The 17841-nt window shown below is 37.9% G+C and overlaps 1 protein-coding gene across 3 annotated transcripts in view; it reads right to left on the reverse strand.

The window, feature by feature from the left end:
- Nucleotides 1-17841, reverse strand: part of NPAS3 (neuronal PAS domain protein 3) — an 858327-nt gene that overhangs the window by 752162 nt on the left and 88324 nt on the right. The gene's annotated exons all lie outside the window — the stretch shown is intronic.

Consider the following 17841-nt stretch of genomic DNA (forward strand, 5'->3'; position numbering starts at 1 on the left):
ATTGTATTGTGCACATACATCCAGCAGTTTCTACTTCTTTTGAAATTTGCAATGTGAGTAAACGAAACGTCACTTCTCCACGAGAGCAATATCTCCCTTCTCAAAGCAATGAATGTGGAAAAGGTAAAGAATTTCAGAGATACAAAACTGAATGCATTCTTTACACATTTTGGGTAAATAAAATACTGCTTATGTCATTGACATACTTTGCTGGCTGCTGCAATCTTTACTCAGGCAGACCGCCCACTGATACAAATGGGAGTTCTGCCTGAATAAGGACTAAAAAACCCAGCCAATTAAAACCCTGAGCCTACTCCCACTGAAGTCAACAGCAAATCTCCCATTGACTTCAGTAACAAAGGATCAAGAACACAGCAGTATTTTAGGGTCTGATCTTAAAGGTGCTGACCACCTTTTAAATAGTGCTCTATGTCCTCAACTTCCATTGACATCAAGGGATGGTGAAAGCACTCGGCAGCAATCACAAACTGCTCAGCACCTTGTGAAATCAGGCCCTTAAATTCTCAAAAAGATTTGCCGTTCATTCCATTGCAACCCCCTTTACTTATAACCAACAAATTATAATTTATCTATAAAAGTTCAGCATTATTTTAAAAAATAAACAAATTGCATTCAAAATAATATCCAACTGATTACTTTTTGTTAACTTTTCTGACATATAATTAACTTTTAGATGTTTTTGTATCTTACACAAAATTAAAAACTATTTCTCCTTTTTTAAAAAAAATGAAATTTAGTAGTTAGCTACCTGAAAATGAGACTATTTGGTTTATCATTGTAAAGAATACAACTAAAACAATGTTTAATCAACAGAGTAGTATCCTGTGAAAAATATCATTCTAAAACCTCTATAGACAGTATCTAGCTGTAATTTACTAAACATCAGAGTTTCTACATCCTTGCCCAATATTATGTAAGATTAGAGTTATTTCTCTCCTTTTTCAGTTATTTAAAAATAAATACTGAAAAAAAGGAAAATTCCTGCTATGAAAACACTGCGCCAAATAATGAATCAACATAAATCCCCCAATCCTACTGACTTCAGTGATATTGCATGGCACCTAAATTAGCACAGAAATTGGTCCTCTGTGCTTAAACTAAACAAGAAAATATTTCTCAAGTCCTATGGAATGCATTTTCCAGTCCAGGGCAGGTTCTCAGTCACACAGGAGTCATGTATCTCACACCCAGAACAATGCTTTGAAAAAATTCCCTATATCTCATTGTATGATGATTGTCTCTTATTATTAAGATTTTAAGATGTCAGTCACTACACAAATGAAATGCGATAGTGAATAAAACTAGGTATATTTTATGTATTTATAATAAGCCCATCACCTATGCTATTTACTTGAACTGGCATTTCACATATTTATATTTAAATAATTATAAACTAATAAGTAAGATAATGTGGGTCAGAAATGGGTCAGAAATAAGGACTACCTCATACAGGGACTTATTCAGCACTCCTCCCACAGTAAAATCTCCCAGTGTAGCTAGCCAAAGTAAGTAGGAAGTAAAGATTGCTGAATAGGGTCCAGGCAGTTTTTCTGAGACAATCGGCCCTATATTTTATCTCTAAAAATGACTTTTAGACAATCTTCCCAAAATTAATTTTGATAACTCGTTCTTTAATACAATATGTCAGCAGAGATAGTAGATCTCACAGGTTCCACACACAAAAAATTGATTTTGCCCAAGATCAAAGTGTATTTTGGCGATTTACTTTGAGTACTGCATATTCCTGTTCTATTTTAAGCTTTGAAAATTGATTTTTTTGTATTTTTTCCTAAATTAAAAATTAAAGCACTAAGGAGTATTTGAATCCAATCAATCTGCAGTGGTTAGCTCAATCAAACATTAGCTGAGTTTTGAATGATTTTAAAAACAAACACTTATTTCCATATAAGCTTTTCGACAGAGTAATTTGCCACTTTATTCATGACAGCAAAAAAATCAACATGAAATTTTATCAAGACTATAGCTACTACAGAAGGTTGTTTTCCAAAGAGATTAGAAATAGAGCTAACAGTACACCTAAGAATCAAATCAAAAATCACATTTCACTTAATATTTGTATCCTTTTCTTGCTGTGTGGTATCAAAAAAGCTACACGCACTCCTTCATCTGATTTTGTTTTTAAAAGGTTGCATACTTACACGAAAAAGTTCAAAGTACCCTTTCAATTGGGAAATTATTATGAAGTGCTGTGTTTGCACATCATACAGCCCATTCTCCCATCTCTACATGTCACTTAAACTCTAGATGGACCCATCACACAACTGGAGGTAGAACTTAAGTACATTTACATATATGTGAAACATGTAAGCTATGACTAAATTTAACTCACAGGGCAGAATTTAAATAATTAGTTACAAGAAGTCAAACTAAGGGAAAAAAGGAGGAAAGAGATGGTTAGAGGCAGAGTAGTAAATTGTTCCATTTTTGCAGGTAATCTAAATGCAAACTAGAAGCAACTTATCATGAGAATGGATTTTCCACCATCTGGTCAAATAACAGGGGATTTGTCTAGTGGCAAGCAAAGAATGGAATGATGTGAGAAAGATTAGCGGGCAAGTCCTACAGTTGGCTAAAATGTATTTTGTGCAAACAAGAACAGATGACGCCTTAACAATTACACCTGTCAAAAACTCCAGAAAGCAATCCATCTCTGAACAGCCCAGTTGAAAACAGGCTAGTTCATAACAAAATGAATTTTTTTAAACAATTGCCAGCCATAACAGTTTGATGCATGACAAGCGTAGGAAGTTGTATTCCATGTCCAACTGAAACCTTAAATAACTGGACCCCTGGTTTTCTGTGATAAGTAAGATATTAAGCTAAAAAAAATATTGCTGTAGTAATGCAAATAGCTGACAACCTCATAAAAGCAAGGAAGCACAGAGTTAAGGCTGAAACCCTACACAGACCTTCCACCTTTAACATATCCTACTTGCATGGGTACTGTTAAAACCTTGAAACAGTGATTGTTTTGTGGGGCGTCAAATTTAGCACCCTGGCAGGCAGGTCTCCTTAGTAATCTGAATTGTAGCTCTAGAACTGTAGCTCTTTCACAGTATGTTACTGGACCCTTAGAATTCCACCAGTCCTGCAGGGAGAACTCCATTGAGTAACTGAGTTCCTGTAGAAAAGATACCAACCTCCTGGAGGACAGATGGAATTTTAAATTAACAGATTATGTTACACTAAGTCCAAAGTGATTTAAAAAAAAACTTACTGTATGTATTACTAGTTTTTTTAAAAAATCAGACAAATGTTGAGGTTTAATTTAATACTTCAGTATTCTAGTTTAAAATGTTACAATTCCTTATGGAGGATGGTGTCCCTGCTCTTCCAGATTTTTGTGGTTATTTGATTTTCCTGGGGCAAGGTTTAGTCCCTTGGTTTCCCCTGGCGCATTCAGCTATAGTTAGCTGCTTCAATAGGGAATTTACCGAGATTTAGTTGAAGATTTTGTAATTTGACAGTAGGATGTTCAAGGGAAGAGTTAGTGTACATGATTAAACGTGCTGTAACCTTATGGACAAATATTTTAAAAATATGGCACAAACACAACTACATCTCTATTTTTTGCCCATTTGGCTTTGTCCTGAGCCCCCAGAAGATCAGCTAAGGATCTTCCCAAAGGGTTAAAGAAATATGAGCCTACGGTCCAGATTTTAAAAGATATTTTCACCTAATTTCCATTGTTTTCTAAAGTTGGCCCTAAGTTTTTAATAGTGCTCCCAATGATTCAACTTGGGCAGAGGCTTGCACACTTGTTAAAATGTGAATAACAGCAAATTTAGATTTTTTTTACCACTGTTTTGCAATGGGAATCAAACTCCACACAAACATTAGCTTGTTTTAAGTTCCACATTCTCTCTTTTTATCAGAAATGTATGTTCAAAGATGGTACTACCCTAATACATATGTCACAGTCTTGCCTGAAAACATTTTGAAAAGATGTGATATCATATATATTCAAAAAAAGGTCAGTAATGAGATTTCTTTACTCCCCATTTCTTAATTCTGCACATTTGTAACAAAATTAAAACCTACCTTTGAGTATTTCAGACATTTATACCATGTTTATCACCACATACTGAACACCTAACTGAATATGAACAATAATATGTCCATTGTACTTTTTGTTTTAAATGAGAAAACATGGTAATACTCTTCTTTGAAATTTTGATTGTCCTCTATCTTCTAAACTCTTCTAGTGATGGGCAAAGATCAACCAAACAGGCTGATTCTTTTAGATCTATCATGCCTTTTTTCCATTGACTGCAAGGCATTGTTGACATGCCTGTGCACCCTGTCAGGGACAGACTAAGCAGAGCTTGAATAACTCTTTTCATCTTTCTCTGGAAGGACCAGAGAGTAGTTTTGGATGGTTACTCATCTACTTGGGGAACTCACTCTGGTGAGACTGCCACAGGGTTTCATTTGATCACGTTTCCTGTTCAATATGTACAGGTACCAGAAGGAGGGATACTGACCAATTGACACTCAGTACTCCATCTCCATTCCATTGGACCCAGATAGTGTAAACAATCAGTGTTCCCACTGTCTATACATAAATGTGGCCTGGGTGAGTGCTAGCTGACTGAAGAGCAACGTGGATATGACAGAGGAAATATTAAGTGGCTGAGGGAAACAAAAAGAAGAAATGGCAGGGGTTCTATCTGCCCCGCTCTGATAAGGGATTTGCCAGCATGTTATTACTCAAGTTGAGGAGTTTGCTGATTCCTTGACCATTTCTGAATGTTCAGATAGTCATGGCGGACAAAGTACTCCCTCTACTTAAGCTTGGCAAGAGGATGTGAACTTTTCTTTCAGACATGGCCCTTACCTCCAGATAAGATGACTGCAATGCACTCTACTTGGGACAACACTTGAAGACAATAGAGAAGCTTTAACTAGCATAAAATGTTGATCTTTTGCCTAACATTGCTTTTCTACTCAAATATTTACATTATGCCTATGTTTCTGAGAGTGTACAGGTTTCCAATTAACTTTTGGTGCAATTCACAGCGCTGGTTTTGATTCTGTGTATCACAAAGGTGACTTTTTTAATGTCTTATGCAGACTATGAAGCTTCAGTAAGGATCGTTGAACTTACTGTATTAGCACATTATGGGGCTGCAAGCATGGTGTTTTCTCAGTAGAGTAATTCCTACACTCCGAAATTCACTCCACATTCAGACCAACACAGCCTGAACATGCCCTTCAGAAACAGCCTTTCCCTTCTTCACTCAAAATTGCGAAACTCTTTTATTAAGAATGAAAGTGTTAGTCTTCACGCTGCCACTAGCCTTTTCTGCTCTTGTAGCAGGATCCAGGTGTAAATACCAAAGTGTTAACTTGTTTCCAAAGGACAATTTTCATATAAAGTTTAATTAGGAGGCATACTAGGTCCACAACTACTCAAGGGTTTCATGTGAATTTTGATTAATTTTAAGTCACTTTGGTTTTTTCTCTGTGTATTTAACTACAGAATCCTGAGTAGTTGGGAATATTATGGTATCATTACCCAGAACATAAAAAGAGATACAGGACATCTGCAAGGGAAATATAGTAAAATATAGAAATAAATACATTTAAATTCTCCAAACTAAAAGTTGTCAACAACTTTCCTCGATTCTTCCATTACTTTATTTCCCCCAGTTTTGATTTCATCTCCTGTACTTTCTATCCATCTACATACTGTATCATTTTCCCTTTCCCCCTATTTTGGTGCATACAAGACCTGAAGGATCAAGTTCTCCTCGCCATTCTATTTGAGATACAGTAATGAATAAACTTGGACTAATTTTATAAACATTTTAATTCTAAAAACAAAGCAATTAAAACACCTTTTTGCCAAGACTCCTAATACTTGAAACTGCATAAACAATGGGCTCTGTTGCTTCTTGCAACTTCTGAGTATTAAGTATAGATAAAGCTTGGCGATCTGGCCAAAGGAGACACCCAGGGGCAAAAAGTCCAATGACACACAGTATGCTCCAACCTTCTACCTGACCCCTTGGAAACTCCTCTATGAAAGCTCTTGAAGGATGAAGCCAGGGCACTTAGTTCTCTACCATATTATCCCCTCTCCTCCCCTACCCTCCGTTTCACCCCTACCCCCAGAACTGTCAGGATATATTTGGGCAAGTCACTTAACCAGATTCTCCTTCTTTACCATCAAACATCTATGACTCCCAAGGGGGCTGTGGAATTTCTTCTAATCAGTAGCTGAAGAGTGGAAATGGGAAGGAAAGAACAAGCTGCAGAGTGGAGGCCTGGGGATAATCACTTACAAGTCCCTTATCTCCTCTGAATGCCTAAGACCTGAGAGTTAAAGAAGGCAAAAAACCCTGGCAAATGGCAGAACAACATCCTTCCCCTGCCGTAACTCAATGGAAACACCACAAAAGTTGATGCTCCTGACATTTTTCTCCCCTACGTGGGAACAATCAGCCTAGGAGAGAATGGGGTCCAATTTATTTTTAAATGTTAAAATCACCAAATAATTCTCTCTCAGAATGGGGACTTATATATGCCAAGCTTGGGTCAAAAGCTAATTTTCTGACCCAGTTTTTAAAACCTTAAAAACAGGTAAATGTTAGTGCTCCAGACTTTAATTATTGTGATTGTAGTAGGTACAACGGAAATAACTAGCTGAAAGGAGTAATACTACATTTTAATGGCTTAGATATATACAAAAGAAATATGAAAAAATCTATTAAGTTTTAATATTAAAAGTCATAAGAATGACCATACTGGGTCAGTTCAATGGTCCATCTAGCCCAGTATCCTGTCATTAACAGAACAGTGCAATTTATCGAATGATCCGTCTCCTGTCAACCAGTCTCAGCTTCTGGCAGTCAGAAGTTATGGGACTCTCAGAGCATGTGCCACTGACCATACCAGTTAATAGCCATTGAGGGACCTATCCTCCATGAAGTCATCTAATTCTTTTTGGAACTCAGTTATACTTTGAGCCTTCACAACATACCTGGCAATGAGCTCCACAGGTTGATTGTGAGTTGTGTAAATAAGTACCTCCTTATGCTAATTGAATTTCATTGGGTAACTTCTGGCTCCTGTGTTATATGAAAAGGTAAACAACATTTTCCAATTCACTTTCTTCACATCATTCATGATTTTATAGACCTCTCTCCAATCCCCCTTAAGTCATCTCTTTACTAAGCTGAACAATCCCAGTCTTTTTAAACTGTCCTCATATAGAAGCTGTTCCACACCCCTAATCATTTTTGTTACCCTTCTCTTTACTTTTTCCAATTCTAATATATCTTTTTGAGATCAGACGACTAGAACTGTAAGCAGTATTCAAGATATGGGCATACCATGGGTCTATAGTTGCACTATGATATTTTCTTTTTTACAGCCTATCCCTTTCCTAATGGTTCTTAACAGTCTGTTAGCTTTATTGACTGCCACTGCACACTGAGTGTATGTTTTCAGAGAACTATTTGCAATGACTCTAAAATCTCTTTCCTGAGTGGTAACAGTTAATTTAGACCCAATCATTTTGTACGTACAGTTGGAGTTATATTTTCCAACACCCATTACATCACAATTCTCAATATTGAATTTCATCTGCCATTTTGTTACCCTGTTTAGTGAGATCCCTTTGAAACTCTTTGCAGTCAGCTTTGGATTTAACTTTGAGTAACTTAGTGTAGTCTGGAAACTTTGCCAGCTCTCTATTCACCCTCTTTCCCAGATTATTTATGAATATATTTAACATCACAGGTTTCAACACAGACCTTTGGGGGACCCTGCTATGTATCTCTCTCCATTTGGGGAAACTGATCATGTATCCCTATCCTTTGTTTCCAATCTTTTAACCAGTTGCTGATATATGCGAGGCCCTTCCCTCTTATCCCATTACTCCTGATTTTGATTCCGAGCCTTTAGAGCGGAATCTTGGCAAAGGTTTTCTAAAAGTCCAAGTACACTGTTGACCCCCTAAAGAATTCTAATAGAATGGTGAGTCATGACTTCCTTTTACAAAAGCCATATTGCCTCTTCCTCAACATATTGGGTTCATCTAGGTGTCTGATAAATTCTTAGCTTCAACCAATTTGCCTGGTACAGAAATTAAGCTTACTGACCAGTAATTGCCAGGAGCACCTCTGGAGCCCTTTTTAAAAATCAGCATTACATTAGCTATCCTCCAGTCCTCTAGTACAAAGCAACAAGTTACATATCAGTTAGTAGTATTGCAATTTCACATTTGAGTTCCTTCAGAACTCCTGGGTGAATACTTTCTGGTCCTATTAACATACTACAGTTTAATTTATCAACTTGTTTCAAAACCTCTTCTATTGACACCTCCATCTGGGCAAGTCCTCAGACTTGTCACCTAAAAAGAATGGCTCAGGTGTGGTTCTCTTCCTCATTTTACTTGCAGGAATTTATGCTCTTTTCTATTTTCCTCAGCAGGATCTGACTTCTAATTTTTAAAGGATGCCTTTTTGCCTCTAATCACCTTTTTTCTGTTGGTTAGCCACGGTGGAATTATTATTATTATTATTATTATTATTATTATTATTATTATTATTATTATGGTCCTCTTTTTTTTTATTTGAGGTATACATTTAGTCTGAACTTCTATTATGGTGTTTTGAAATATTTTCCATGCAACTTGCAGGCATTTCACTCTTGTGACTGTTTCTTTTAATTTCCGCTTAAATAGCTTCCTTGTTTGTGTGTGGTTTCCATTTCTGAAGTGAAATACTGTTGTGGTGGGTTTCTTTGGTATTTTTGTTGTACCAATTATATTAGACCAGTAAAAACCAGCAGGATCTTATTAAAGGGGACAAGGCAAAGATGCCACATTTATTATAACAATTTATGACTAATAACTAATATCTTAATTCTTATACACACACATTATACCTATTACCTATACACACACACATTCACATTATACCTAATACCTATACACACACACATACACACATTCACACACACAGACCCACATTCATCATGTGTTCTGCAGCTGCTGCATAGTTACCAGTCCTGAAGATACCTTAAGTTCATGGCTTGATTTTGCAGCTTGGGTTCGTAGCTTGTGGCAGCTAACTGGCCAGGAAAGCCAGGCATAAGGACAAGCTGGATCTCTGCTGGGCAGGCACTGATGTCCTTCCATGTTGGCAGCAGAATGTTATCCAGAGTCTCTCATCTCACCCTTCTTTTTTATAGGCTTTTAGTTTGGATTCAAAGTCTACAGGTCTTGCTGTGTCACGCTGCCTCTGGGTTTAGATTGATCACCCATCAATTGCAGGAGTGACTTTCAGCCTTGGACCTGGCTTTGATCTTCCTTCTGTTGTTCTGTTGTCCTTTTCTTTTTAGGGTGGATGCTTCCTACTTTGTTTAGGGCTGTTGTCTAGGTCTTCAGCCGTTGGTATTTGAACTTTATCTCATCAGGACAGGCTGGGGCTGGAGGTTGATTCCGTCATCCACACATACCTCATTCACACATCTAAACTAAACTAATAAGATTACAGCAGGGTTTGCAAAAATGAAGGTTGGAGGAAGCTTTTACAAAATGGAGTGAGTGTTTTAAAATGGGGTTTGAATTACAATATGGAACAGAAGTTACAGTATAGGCAAGTGTAGTGAATGATGAACAGAAGTTACATTAATAAAGTGAACAATTAAAAACAATTTCATTTAACAATTTCTACATTTTCCCCCCTAAAAAGATGTTAAATTTGCTTATATTATGGTTACTATTACTCAGTGGTTCAGCTATGTTCACCTCTTGGACCAGATCTTGTGTGCCACTTAGGGTTAAAGCAAGAATAGCCTGTATCCTTGTGGACTAGTTGCTCCAGAAGCAGTAATTAATGGTGTCTAGAAATTTTATCTCTGCATCGCATCCTGAGGTGACAAGTATCCAACATGGGGATAGTTGAAATCCTCCATTATTATTGGGTTTTCTCTTTTTATAGCCTCTCTAATCTCCCTGAGAATTCCACAGTCACCATCACAATCCTGGTCAGGTGATCAGTAGTATATTCCTACTGTTATACTCTATTATTCAAGCATGGGATTTCTATCCATAGAGATTCTATCATACAGTTTGATTCATTTAAGATTTTTATTATATTTGACTCTCTGTTTTCTTTCACAGATAATACCACTCCTGCACCAGCACAACCTACTCTGTCATTCCTATGTATTTTGTACCCTGCTATTACCATGTCCTATCGATGATCATCATTCCACCAAATTTACGTGATGCTTATTATATCAATATTTTCCTTTAATACCAGGCAGGCCAGTTCACCCATCTCAGTATTAAACTCTAGCATTTGTATACCTGCACTTATAAAATCTGTCAATATTTAGTTCTCAGACTTCATATCATGCAACTAAATGGGACTATTTTTCATTTGACTGTTTTTCTTCAGTTCCTGCCTGTATTTTATCACTGTCTATCCTAACCTCTTTACTAGGATATATAGTATTACTTTTAAAAAATCCTCCCCTAAAGGATGTGTCTGTTCGAACTGCATGCTATTCCGCACATGTCGATTTCCCCCCAGATCTTAGTTTAAAAATTCTTCTACAACCTTTTTAATTGTACATGCCAACAGTCTGGTTCTGTTTTGATTGACATGGAGCCCATCCTTCCTGTATAGACCCTGACTTTCCTCAAGACTCCCCAGTTCCTAATAAAGCTAAATCCCTTCTACAAACACCATCTTATCCATGCATTGAGACCCCGTAGTTCTGCCTAACTGGTCCAGCAAGTGGAACTGAAAGCATTTCAGAGAATACTACCAAGAAGGTCCTGCACTTTAATCTCTTACTTAGCAGTCTACATTTGGGTTCCAGGATCTCTCTCTAACCTTTCCCTATGGTACTGGTACCTACATGTACCACAAACACCAGCTCCTCCTCAGCACTGCACCTGGCTCTATCTAGATGTCTTGAAAGGTGTGCAACCTTCACACCCAGCAAGCAAATCACAATGGGGTTCTCTCAATCATCACAAATTCAGCTGTCTATATTTCTGATAATCAAACTCTCATTACTATTACCTGTATTTTCCTAATAACTGGGATATCCTCCCCTGGAGAGGTATCCTCATTCAGGAGAATTCCATTTTATCAAATCTTTAGCCCTGTCATAAACAGATAGTTAAGGGTTAATAGAACAGGAGTACTTCATGTCTCTTTTGTCTATAAAGGGTTAACAAGTTCAGTGAGCCTGGCTGTCACCTGACCAGAGGACCAATCAGGGGACAGGATACTTTCAAATCTTGAGGGAGGGAAGTTTTTGTGTGTGCTGTCAGTGTTTGGTTGTTGTTCTCTCTGGGTTCTGAGAGTGACCAGACGTGCAATCAGGTTTCTCTCCAATCTCTCTGATACAGTCTCTTATATGTCCAGTATAGTAAGTACTAGGTAGATAAAGCGAGTTAGGCTTATGTTTGTTTTCTTTATTTGCAAATGTGTATTTGGCTGGAAGGAGTTCAAATTTATATTTTTGCTGAAAGGATTTTAATTTGTACTTGTATACTTGGGCTGGGAGGGTATTCCCAGTGTCTATAGCTGAAAGACCCTGTAACATATTCCATCTTAAATTTACAAAGATAATTTTTACTGTTTTTTCTTTCTTTAATGAAAAGCTTTTCTTGTTTAAGAACCTGATTGTTTTTTTATTCTGGTGAGACCCCAGGGGACTGGGGGGAGAAAGGAGGTAAGGGGGAGAGAAAGGTTAATTTCTCTCTGCGTTAGGATTACTTTCTCTTTCAGGGAGAGTCTGGGAGGGGGAGAGAGAAGGAGGGGGGTAGGTGGATTTTCCTCTCTGTTTTAAGATTCAAGGAGTTTGAATCACAGTAATCTTCCAGGGTAACCCAGGGAGGGGAAGTCTGGGAGAGGCAACGGTGAGGGAAAGGATTTACTTTCCTTGTGGTAAGATCCAGAAGGTCTGGGTCTTGGGGGTCCCTGGGCAAGGTTTTGGGGGGACCAGAGTGTACCAGGCACTGGAATTCCTGGTTGGTGGCAGCGCTACAAGTACTAAGCTGGTAATTGAGCTTAGAGGAATTCCTGCTGGTACCCCATCTTTGGGACACTAAGGTTCAGAGTGGGGAATTATACCATGACAAGCCCCCCTATCCTGATGCTCTGAACCATACCATGAGCACAAAGCGGCTAGAACGCTCCCTGGCAGCAAGCTTAGTATAAGCAGTATCTCAGAGTGCAAGAGGTATTTCTAGGTAGCGAAAATCTGGCACAACTGGTCCCTATACCAGCTTCTCCCTCAAAGCTTGCAGTATGTAAGGCACGTTGGGAACGTGGCAAGGAAAGAGGGGGCATGGCTGGAACACTGCTGCACTTTGGCAATCCTCACTGCCAGAATGGTTCCTTGAGACTATGGGCAACCAGATGTAGCTTAGAGCGGTCTCACACTGTGACGGGCTGAACTGACCCCAAGTGGAACCCAAGATAAGGAGACAGGAGTGTAAAGGTGACAAACAGCCACCTCTACTTCCCCACCCCAGGCATGTGTGAGGATCTGGCCTTTGGCATGGATACACTGCTTATTCATGTATTTGTTTCTGTTCTAAACTGAAGTTTTCTACTATAACATTTAAGTGTCTATTTAAAAAAAAGTTTTCTAGTTGCTGTTTTAGGGCCTGTTTCTACAGTTTATAAAAGGCAAAATCCTCAAAGGAGTTTTGCCAACTGGACTGCAGGGCTGGGTCCTTGGTCTGTCTATAGGGAGAATCATCCTCTCATGAACCACACTTGAGAGAATGTAGCCTGACCCACAGAGAATATACTATATGTACACCCCCTTTCCCCACCCCAACGTTCACAGGGAATCTGCAAAGAAGGGTAATACAGTTCAGTTTCAGTGGTATTATTTGGGGGTATTTGTAATACCATCCCCTTCTTGTATGAAACCCACTTTAAAAGGGCAGCCTCATGTTGGGGAACCCCTGGCATCACAGTTCCTTGAAGTCTCTTACAGCTGAAAGGCTTCAAGTCAGTGTAAGGGCACAGGGCCCCAGAGCAGACTGCACTTATACATCAGGGTTTCTCGCCAGGGGCGGCTCTAGGTATTTTACTGCCCCAAGCACAGCAGGCAGGCTGCCTTCGGCGGCTTGCCTGCGGGAGGTCCCCGGTCCCGCAGATTTGGCGGCATGCCTGCAGGATGTCCGCTGAAGCCGCGGGACCAGCGGACCCTCCACAGGCATGCCGCCGAAAGCAACCTGCTTGCCACTCTCGCGGCGACTGGCAGAGCACCCCCCGTGGCTTGCCGCTCCAGGCATGCGCTTGGCTTGCTGGTCCCTGGAGCCGCCCCTGTTTCTCACTTCATGTTTTTCACTAAGTATTTCATACATTTGTGAAGCATGAAGAGCTACAGAAAAACTTACCTAGAGAGGAAATTTCTTTCCAATTAAGTTTATTCCATAATACATGAAGGCTATATCCCTAAAAATAAAGGGTTTTTTATCCTAACATTTAGCAATTTTAATACAGTATCCTCAGTAGGTTTAACTGGAAGTGCTTTACTAAAGAAGATACAGTCAATACTATTTTGTAGATGAGAAAACTGAGGCGGAGGTGAAGTAACTTGCCAAGGTTTCACAGCAAGTCAGTGTCAGACCTAAGAGTAGAAATTAGGTCTCCTGACTGCAAGCCCAATGTTCTATCTACTGGGCCACATTGCATCCACTGGGGTAACTTACAATGTTCTAAATAGCCAAATACATTTATAATCCTTTTTTAATCCTCCTAAATTTTAGGCCTTAACGACATCTTATGACAATGAGTTTCACAGATCTGTCATGCATTGTATAAAAATATTTCATTTTACAGATTTTTATATCTGTTGCCTTTCAATTTCATTGAATGTCCACTTGTTCTTCAATTCTATTTACATTCTCTTTGTACACCTCTATCATGTCCCCCTTTTTGATCTCCTCTCAAAATAATGCCAATCTTTTAAGCCTCTTCATGCCTCTAATCATTTTATCACCTGTCTCTAAATCAATTTCTGCTGAATCTTTTCCACAGTGATCAGAACTGTTCACCACTATTTGAGGTGAAAGCACAACATTAAATATACAATGGTACATAATTCAGCTGAACATTTTTACTATGTGATTTCTGATGTTATAATATTTTCAGGATTATTTTCCATCCCATTCATTATACAGCCTAATATTTTGTTTTCTTTTACATCCAGGTCTGAACATCGAGGAGAGGTTTTCTCTCAGTGTTTGTTTACACCTTGAGCTGGGGGTGTGACTTCGAGTTCAAGCTGACATAGTTGCAATAGAGTGCAATATGAACAGAATGTAGCCTTAGTAGTGCAAGCTGCTGGAGAGGCTAGACACCCCAACTTTGTACCCATCCAACATCCTACACATGACCTCGGGGCAGTTAGCCTGTCCTGCTGCTTGCACTGCTAAGGCTACATTCTATTTTTAGTATGATAGTTCAATGAGCTAGCATAATTATGTCTCCTCAAGTTGGGAATCATACCCCCAGGCCAGTTCAAAATATAGACTTACCCTGAGCAATTCATTCCTTCTTAATCCAACGTGTATCACCTTGCATTTGTCAACAATAAAATTCCTCCTCAATCATGCTGCCTGTTTGCTTTTTGAAGTGCCTCTGAAATTCCTCACAATCTTCTCTAATCTTGACTAACCTAAATAATTTTTGGCCATGTGCAAAACTCACCTCTTTACTCCCTTTTCTGGACCATTTATAAATGTATAAAATAAACTTGTACTGGTACGACCTCTTGTGAGGTATACTGTCAAAAGATTTTGATAGTCAAAGTTTTATCAGCCATTTTGTTGACATGCTAAGTGAATTTTAGTAGATTGGAAAGATGCAATTATCCTGTGCAGAAGCCGTGCTGCTTTCTTCCCAACATACATTTTTCACATAGGTGTTCTATCATTTTATTTTTAATTTCAAATCAATTAACCTTGTGCTGAAACAGATAAAAAGGATACTTTTTATTTCATTTTATTCTTATTATTAACAAGAGCTTTTAACAGAGTGAAATTATTTAAATAAAAGCAATTTAAAAATCAGATTTTAATTGTGTTTTGCATTTGTACTTTTTAACTATTTTCCTAAGAAAACTTTTATTCTCACTGGTTAGTGATCATTAAAACATGTTGATTAGCAACTAAACACAGCTTTTACACTAAATGAGATGCTTTTTTGCTTAACACGAGGATACATTATATCTGTACATATTTATTTAAGCAATAATACAGCTTAATTTACATGTATTCAGAATCTTAATATTTACATTTTTTATTATGTTAGGAAATGGTGAATGGTGAATTTCTTATTTACTAGATGGAAATTAATATTTTACTTGTGATATGTGTCAAGTTTTATTTGCATGGCATTTCAAATTCAATTAAAATGCATTATAACAGCATTTTTTAAAATTAAAAACTATCTTAAATGTGCTGGACACATAAGAAAAAGGTTAGTTTTAAATCCAAAATATTTTGGATTTAAAACTGGTTTATTTTAAAAAAAGGAAGTATTATCTGTAACTAGTGAGCTTAACTGGATTGTTCCTGGTCACCCTGTCCTTACCATGGAAGTCAATCGGAGTTTTGTCACTGATTTCAGTGGGAATAGGATCCGATTCTTAGGACCAGTTCCAATTTCCAGCACACAGGCTGAATAAACAAACAGTGCCCTGGACAAGATAGCAGGTGTTAGAATCCTCAGCCCCAGAGCAAAGCCACATTGCAGACACTAATGCAGGCTCAAGGTCTATGATTCCCTGCAGTTGTTGTGCCCCTTGAGGGTGAAATATTTGGTGAATCTGTGTAGCTACATATCTTCCATCTCTTCCTACCTCCAAAATCCCACAGTGTACTACAATGCAGGGAACATTGTAAACAGCAAAGCTCTGCAGGAAGCAAAGGGCAAACAGACCCCTTTTGCAGGATCCCCCAGACCTCCCTCATGAATCCATGTGCACCAGTATTGAGGCTCCCTACAGCTAGAAGAGGAGTGGGGCAGGTTTGCCCAATTCTGCAGGTTTATGATCAGTACCTTCTAGTATTTAAAGACTACTGCATGTACATTTTTAGAGGTTTATTTATTTAAATTACTGAGTGTCTCAAACCTTTCTATAAGTTCTAGTCTGTCATTTTGATATTTCTGTTTCAGGAACAGAAGTAAACAGGTAAACTTGCAAGTGATCTTGACACACGTATTCTACTCATAATAACAATTAAATCTATAGAATTAGGGAAATGCTCCTGAGAGTCAGCTTCCTGAAGTTTGACTTGGGTTCAAGCCAAAATATTTCAGGCATAGTACTTGTGAGTATTATTTAGAAGACAAATTGCCTGGTATCAGATTTTGGAAAAGGTAGAATTCCCATCAAGTCTTGTTGCACAACAATTCATTGGAGGGAACATACCCTGTACTACTCACTTGTGCTTACAACAACAACAACAAAAAGATAATATGGCTTATGGGAATTTAATTTTAACAAAATGTTTGGAAAATATTGTTTGGGGAAGTATTTTACTAATGGAAAGATTAAAATAATTTCCATTTTATTTGTGGTTTAGCATGCAATCAGACTGCTTTGAAAAGATTTTAAGCAAGATGAAGTCCTATCATAAATCTTTTACCATTAAAGTGGATTGTTCCTGCAGATGGGAAGGCCTCAGTATTGACTGTCCACTTCTTTTGAGTGACAAGAATGGCTCTCAAGTCGCTGTGTGGCAATTCTTCAAAAATACATTCTTCTAGAAGAGATTACATTCAACTAACACTACATTTATGAAGTAGGAACAGCAGCAGCAGCAGCCCTTTGGAAATACGAGATACTTTTTCCTTGGTTTACTTGGGGCATACATTTCATCAGCAGCTCAACTCCAGCCTCCATGCATGCACATTCATGTGCACATTTCTCAACTTCATGCACATACATGGGTTGAAATTTGCAACCACAAAACTTATTTTCCTCTTTGCTTTTACTGATGCAATTTTTAACACCTGTGTGTGACTGTTACAATTTCTGAAATCTGTATACAAGTGTTCACACCTATCTGAGCATTTTTCCTACATACGTATACACATAAATGCTGGAAACTGAAAATTCCCTCCTGCATAACTGCACATATTTTTTAAATAATGCCACGACTTGAATAAGTAACTGCTTTGTCCATTATATGAAAACAAAATGGACATTTACAAAAATGTAATATTATGGAAGGAACATTTTTCAGATACACCACTTCAGAAACAAGAAGTAAAAACTTGTAAAAGTAAACTCAGTAATGCAGTAAAGCAACTGCTGGCATTGAATGCCTCAGAGAAAAATGTCGAAGAACTTTTTTCCCATTTTCTAAGAACCATTTCACCCTGTTTAGAAGGAGGGAAGAAGGAAAAAAGTTTCTCAGCAGCATCACCTGCTTATTTTATTCTGGATTCTCATTTTTGATCCTTTGCTGCCAAGATGCACTCATATTTTGAGAACTGTCACAAAAATTGGATTTTTAAGGTTTTACTGGATGATGATACTGGATTAATAAATATTTCCTGAACTTCTTGTTTTATTATATGTTTATGTATATTTTATAAATACAATGGATGTTGTAAAAATAACTAACCTGCAGCTCTCCCAGTGACAAGGCATTAATATTCTAAGATATTAATAGCATGAGAATCACTGGAAAATATTTTCAAACCTTTATCAAGTAACAAAGACAGGGATATTACTTTAATAATGCATTACTTAGCCTGACACCAGTGATTCACAACCACCCTGGAGTTTCTT

This window comes from Gopherus evgoodei, chromosome 4 (genome assembly GCF_007399415.2).
Source record: "Gopherus evgoodei ecotype Sinaloan lineage chromosome 4, rGopEvg1_v1.p, whole genome shotgun sequence".
NCBI lineage: Eukaryota > Metazoa > Chordata > Testudines > Testudinidae > Gopherus > Gopherus evgoodei.